This window comes from Zingiber officinale, chromosome 11B (genome assembly GCF_018446385.1).
Source record: "Zingiber officinale cultivar Zhangliang chromosome 11B, Zo_v1.1, whole genome shotgun sequence".
NCBI lineage: Eukaryota > Viridiplantae > Streptophyta > Magnoliopsida > Zingiberales > Zingiberaceae > Zingiber > Zingiber officinale.
Window position 1 is genome coordinate 44812512 of NC_056007.1, and position 5902 is coordinate 44818413.

A 5902-nucleotide genomic window follows, 5' to 3' on the forward strand; every position below is an offset into this window, starting at 1 on the left:
GATCTCTCCTATTCTTGATAAACGGCCCATAATACTTCAAAGCTTGATCTTCTCGTTTGAACTCCAATTCGAGCCCAATTTCGGTCCAAATAGATCCAAATTCAAGATCCTTTGATGCCTACAAAATAAGAATCAAATATTAGCATCAAATAGCACAAAAATAAGATAATTTGTAATTAAGTCCAAAAATACACACTATGCACAAAATTTGATGTAACAATGATTTAAACCTATAAAATCAACATCAAACCATGCATATATGAATCAAAATAATGTATTGAAATAATGGTTATCAAATCCCCCACACTTAGTCTTGAACGTCCCGTGAAAGAAAAGAAAACTAAAAATCATCTCCATAACAATTCTCTAGCAATACCTAAAAGATAGTAAAAAGAATTTAACTAAGACCATCTAAAGATCACAAACAATCATGCATACCATTCAAACAATAATCAGTAGGTATGGTAGTTTCAATCCAATTGAAAAATTAAGCAAGTTGCAATCTCACAAGGAATTTACCTATTCTAGCTCTCACACTCAAAATTGCATATATGTGGAGTTCACTCAATGCAACTCACAACATTTCACTACCATAAGCTTGCTTATTTTCTAATTCTCCACCACCATAGAACATAGCATACATGAATCAAAAGGATTTTATCATAAAAAATTTAAAATGGAGCAATAAGGACAATTTAAGTGAATGAAGTGGCAAAAGAAAAGGCTTAAATGAAGAAAATGAGAGAATGAGAGTATGGGAGGAATATACTTGATGAGTTGACCATTTGATGTGAAAAGAGATGAATACCATTTGTTTTTAACAATTCAACATATCAAGCTAACCTCCCCTTCAATTTGATGGCAAATAAAGAATCTTGATACTCTTTTGATACCATTTCTTTGGATGTGCCGTTTTTCTCTTCTCTTCTTCACTGTTTTTTTTATCACTGTTCTTCCACTTCAATTCTAGCATTTTGAAACAAAAACAAACTCACATTAGCTAATGGAAAATAGCTCCCTCCCCCACACTTAAACTATGGCCGTCCCGGACAATAAAGAACCACATGTATCCAATTGACTTGATACTCATCTTGCCACTCTTCTTCTTTTCATTCTGCAGAAATTCCTTCCTTTTCTTTCTCTGTTCTGTATTCCATGTTCAGAAATATTACTCAGCAGCAACAACTATCATATTTATGGATTGAGTTTCAGAAATTTGATTATACAAAATGCCAGATGACAACTACGAGCTCAACTTGAAATGCCCAATGATTATAGTTTGAACAAGAAAAATTTGCACACAACACTTTAAGTTTAAACAAAGGTTCATAATTTCAATTCATTTCCCTTCTCTTGATGACAATTAACAAAACCTAAAATTGAAGGATCAGTGAGCCCAATAAAGTCAATTCCTGCAGCAGTTCAACAGCTCCAAGCTGTCCACAATTTCAAACAGAATTAAACAAAACAATCAGATTTAAAGGAGTTCAATCTCAAATCATTTCTGCACTTCTAAAACTCAGAAACAAATTGTTAATCCAAGATTCAACACCATAGCAGTAGTTGTGCAGTACCTCAACATCAAAATTACCCAAAATACATTTTGAAAACAAATTCTCAGTTCAGCAGATCATTATTTCAGAGCCAGAAACGTGCAACAAAATTTGGCACACTAGAACCTAAGTTGGCACATTCTTTCATTCCTTTCTATTCTGTTTCCCTTTGAACTTCCGGCCTACCCTTTCAGCAATTACAACATCAAGTTGAAATCTAACCTAATCATAGAATGGGCAGATGATGTGCGTAGATTATATACTCTTTTATGCATACTTTGACGCTCATCTACTTGTATTTCATTGGCATAATCTATGTTTATTGCACCCTATTTCATTAGAATATCATACTTTCATTATATTCTGTTCGGAGATCTACTCTTTGCTTATTTTGATTGACAGGACGTGATTTGGAGTAAAAACAGAGTTTAAATGAAGTCTAGAGCTTCCAGAGTGACATGGGCATGCAAAACTATGTTTTCTTCATGTTCTGGCCGTGTAGAACTCACATGGGCGTGTTAAGGCCGTGTAGGGATCATGTTGGGGCCGTGTGAACCTCACACGGCCGTGTGATGGCCGTGTGAACCTCACACGGCCGTGTGAAGGCCGTGTGAGGTTTTCTGCACTGCAGACTGAAACTAAAATGGTCATAACTTTGTGCTCGGTTGGAGATTTGGCCTGTTCTTTATACCGACTTGTAGATAACTTCAAGATCTACAACTTTGATGAAGACTTCAATGGGAGAAAACCCCATATTGGTGGCATAAAAGATGTTGCAATGAAACATAACTATTCAAAGCTAAGACAAAGGGTGTGCAAGGGCCATGCAAGGGGGTGTGAGCTGCACACGGCCATGTATGGCATCTAGTGCTGAAACCTTACATGGCCGTGTAAATCTACACGGCCATGTGAGGTTTCCAGAGGCCAAGCAGGAGGTGGCCGTGTGGATCTACACGGCCGTGTGAGGTTTCCAGAGGCCAAGCAGGACATGGCCGTGTGGATCTACACGACCATGTGAGGTTTCCAGAGGCCAAGCGGTGGTGGCCGTGTGCACCACACGGCCGTGTAGCATTTCCAGAGAGCAGAAGGGTCTTTGGCCGTGTGCACCACACGGCCGTGCAGCATTGGCAGAGAAGGAACTGGACATGGCCGTGTGGATCTCACACGGCCGTGTCACGGGGCCGTGTGGCGCCCGAATCCCTCCTCTATTTAAACCCTCCTTCATGATTTGAAAGGGGATCTCTCCCCCTTTGGGAGAAAGCAAGATTTGGTGGTTTCCTCCCATTCTTGGGAGGATTTTTGGGCGATTCTAAGGGAGATCTCGACGATTTCGACTCCGGAGCGAGGATTGGATCCGAAAACAAGGCTTCTTCGTAGATAAGTTTTCTCTTTCCCCCTCTTCTTGCTTTCTTGGATTGGGGATTCAAGGAATGCTTGTAATCTCTATTTCTTCGGATTTTCTTCCTCGATTCATGGAGTAGATCTTGTATTCTAGGATTAAGGGAGTATTTGTATGATGGATTGATGTAATCTCTTATGGATTTGCCATTTTCTTGTTTCAATGACATTATCTTGCTTGTATCAATTAGATCTTGATTGATTGATGGTGGTTTGTGCTTTATTCTCATTCTTGATTGATTGTTTGGATTTCTTATGGACTTGGTAAGGATAAACTCTCACTCGATCATCCGAGGGATCCACGTGACAGGTGCAAGCCCGTGTAAGGACGTTTGAGAGATAATCTTGAAGAGGAAATAGGAATATTCAAGAGAGAAGGATGGATTCTATGATTAGCTTCTTGTATCTTTATAGATTAATAAGTTGTGGGCTTCTATGTTGATATCCGAGGAAGACATAGTAATAGGTGCGCTTCTGTGTAAGGACAACGTAGGTTCATGTCTAATTAATCCTATTTAGATACATTTCTCAGTCCTTAGCCGGTTGTCTATTGCAAGAGGGAACCGGCAACTTTCTACATGTTTGGCAATTGAGGAATAAGAATTGGTGAACCATTTACATTCAAGAAATCTTACAAAGAAACTGAAACTCCTAGAATCTCCCTTTATCATAACCCAAAACACTAAACTCTTGTTTGTTGATCTCTAATATTAGATTTGTTTACCTTTACTTTGCTTTTGAAACGATTGGATAGTTGTTTAGCTAATTCGCATTGAGACATTTCTAGTGCTTATTCCAGTCCCTGTGGATACGATAATCTTTTATATTACTTGCGACATTTCCGTACACTTGCGGAGAGTAACAAGTTTTTGGCGCCGTTGCCGGGGACTGCGCTATAACATTAGGAATTATCAATTGGGTTAGACTAAACATAATTTTTCTTTTTTTTTTCTTTTGATTTGCATAGTTATAACTAATTGTTAGAATTCTGTTTTCGTAAGTTTTTCCTTTCTTGTATAAGAATCTTGACAACTCTTTTTGTTGGAATTTTAATTCTAATTCTAATTTTGCATTCTTGATTTCTAGTACTCTAATCTAACTTTTCTCTGTTTTCTCTTTTGATCTTGTTTCTTTCTTCTTTTCTTTTGTAAATATATCTTGCAATTTTTAGCATATGAATTATTCTATACATTTTTCTTTTTTCTTTTATCTTTTCTTTCTTGTTTTCATTATGCACTTTCTTTCTTGCAATTTAAATTCTGCATTTGCTTTCTTGCTTTTCATATTGCATTTTATTTCTTGTTTTTGATTCTTGATAATTTTCTTTTTCTTCTTGAATATCCATGAGCACTAACATGTCAAGCAGGACCATGAGAAATTTTTCTACACCCTTTTCTGCAAGATTTTTATCTCCCATTGTGCAACCTCAAATTGAAGTAGAAAGTTTCCAACTAGACGCAGAGATAATTTTCATGATACAAGGTCACAAATTTGGAGGAGAAGTATCAGAAAGTCCTTATCTGCATCTTGAAACATTTTTAGAGATTTGTGATTTGGTGAAATGTGAAGGAGTATCAGGAAATGCAGTTCGATTGATGATATTTCCTTTCAGTATCAAGGATAAAGCAAGGACTTGGCTATATTCTCTCTGTCCTCAAAGCATCACAAGTTGGGAACAATTGGAGAAGCAATTTCTGAATCATTTTTTCCCTCCAAGTAGAACGGTGTATATGAGGAATTGCATAACAAATTTTTCTCAGGCATATGGAGAATCATTATTTGAAGCATGGGATAGATTCAAGAGTCTTCAAAGACAGTGCCCTCATCATGGTTTTGAAAAATGGTTGATTTTGCACATATTCTATGGGGGAATTTCTTTCTCAGACAAGACTTTATTGGATTCATCAGCTGGAGGTTCTTTTATGGACAAAAGTGTAGATGAAGCTTATTCGTAAATTGATCAAGTGACATTGAACCTCCATGAATGGTTGAACAAAAGTTGGATGGAATTTCCCTCAGATATTCAAGAAGTACAAGCCATAAATGTAAGAGAGCCTATCAAACAAAATGAAATTCAACCACCTAAAAATGTTGAAATTCACAAGTCACAGAGTGAGGAGTTCAAACATTTGGGGGCAAAGCTTGATAGTATTGTTTCAAAATGGTTTAAAGAAGATCCCCCTCCTACACAGTCAAGATCCAATGAAAAGTGTGATGATCTTGGGTTGAGAAGTGGCAAAAATCATGAAGAACCTATGAAGAATGACATGTTTAGAATTGAGGAGAAGAATAATAGAAGATCACAAGAACTCAGTTCCATTTCTCTAGGAAGTTCCCAAAGGCCACGAGTACCTTTCCCTCAACGATTAATCACACCAACATTAGATAAGCAAGTTGGACCTCCTCCAAAAGCTCAAAGGAAATTTAGGAAAAAGGAAGTTCAATCTTTCCCAGGACCTTCACTAAGGGTTCCTTTTCCACAAAGGTTAGTGGGGGTCAATGAAAATAAAGACTTCGACAAATCCTGTGACACTAATATGGTTGAGTGTAGATTTTTGAATATATATGAAGATGAAGATTTTTCAGATGAGGATTTTATTGATAATGTAGTGGTAAATAAGTTTTCAGATCTATCTCAAAATTTTATAAGGTGTTATAGTGACATCGAATTTTCAGATGATGAATGTGATGTGGTAGATCAACTTAAAACTGCAAGTGTAGTTATTGATCCTCTTGTTATTGATTCTCCTATTGAGGACATAGATGTTGGTTTATTTTTTGATGTATGTGTTGATGATGATGATATGGAAGAATGTGTAGGGAGCTGTGTTGTAGAAGCAGCATCTCAAGGATCACCACCTTTGTCAAGACAACCCTTAGAGGTTTTAAGAATTGATCATGTTGTGGAACAATGTGTAGGGACTTATACAGAGCTAGTAGAGTCTCGAGAA

At 37.0% G+C, this 5902-nt stretch overlaps 1 non-coding gene across 1 annotated transcript; it reads right to left on the bottom strand.

Annotated features, from left to right (window-relative positions):
• Positions 1-4679: 4679 nt before the first annotated feature.
• LOC122035485 lies at positions 4680-4785 on the bottom strand. Its single transcript, XR_006127034.1, has one exon. It is a non-coding gene; the product is annotated as a small nucleolar RNA R71 (small nucleolar RNA).
• Between the last annotated feature and the right edge of the window lie 1117 nt (positions 4786-5902).